We start from the raw sequence: 818 nt of genomic DNA, 5'->3' as shown, positions 1-818 counted from the left end.
ATGTGTATGTGCGTTTGTGTGGTGTGTGGCTGTGTGTGTTGTGGGTTGTTGGGTGGGTGGGTGAGAGTGGGTGTGAGAGAGTGGGTGTGTTAGAGTGGGTGCGTGTGAGTGCGTTTGTGTACGCCTGTGCATGCAGGAAGAGGGCGGGACACAAACCCCCACTGCTGGCACAGCGCTGGCCGCCCGCTGCACGTGCATGCACGGCTGCGCTCCATCCCCGTTCCACACCCCGTCCTGGTTTTAGAAGTAATCAGTGAATGCCAGCAATCATTGTGATTGTTGCAAGCTATTGCCGTCAAAGCAAGGCCCGCTCGTGCTCCAGCCCACGTGGCACCAGCCCACGTGGCATCCCTACATTCAACACGAACCAGCCCCCCGCCGACTCATGTCCCGCGCACCCCCTGCCAGGCCCGACCTGCCGCCCGTGCTCAAGGGGCTCAGCTTCAGCATTGAGGCACAGGAGAAGGTCGGCATCTGCGGCAGGACAGGTGAGCGCGACCGACTTGCCCTTGGACCGCCGCCGCCGCGCCGCCTCGTGTCGCTGCCTCACTACCCGCACGCTCGCCGCCCCGGCATGGCGCTGGATGATGCGTCCCCTGCACACTCACCTGCTGCGCGCGCAAGATGTATCATCACCTGGCAATTCGCACCCCGTGTAATCCACACGTCCCACCCCTCTCGCGCTCCCTTCTTCTCTCTGCCCTGCACGCACACTTGCAGCACACACAAGTGCACGCACGCTCGTGCACACTCTCTCACACACCCTCACCCCCCTTGTACCCGTCCCCTCGCCTCCTACGCTCAACACCCCCCCCCCC

Source organism: Monoraphidium neglectum, assembly GCF_000611645.1.
Source record: "Monoraphidium neglectum strain SAG 48.87 unplaced genomic scaffold scaffold02601, whole genome shotgun sequence".
Taxonomy (NCBI): domain Eukaryota; kingdom Viridiplantae; phylum Chlorophyta; class Chlorophyceae; order Sphaeropleales; family Selenastraceae; genus Monoraphidium; species Monoraphidium neglectum.
The sequence above is the reverse complement of the archived record's forward strand: the minus strand, read 5'-3'. Positions refer to the sequence as shown.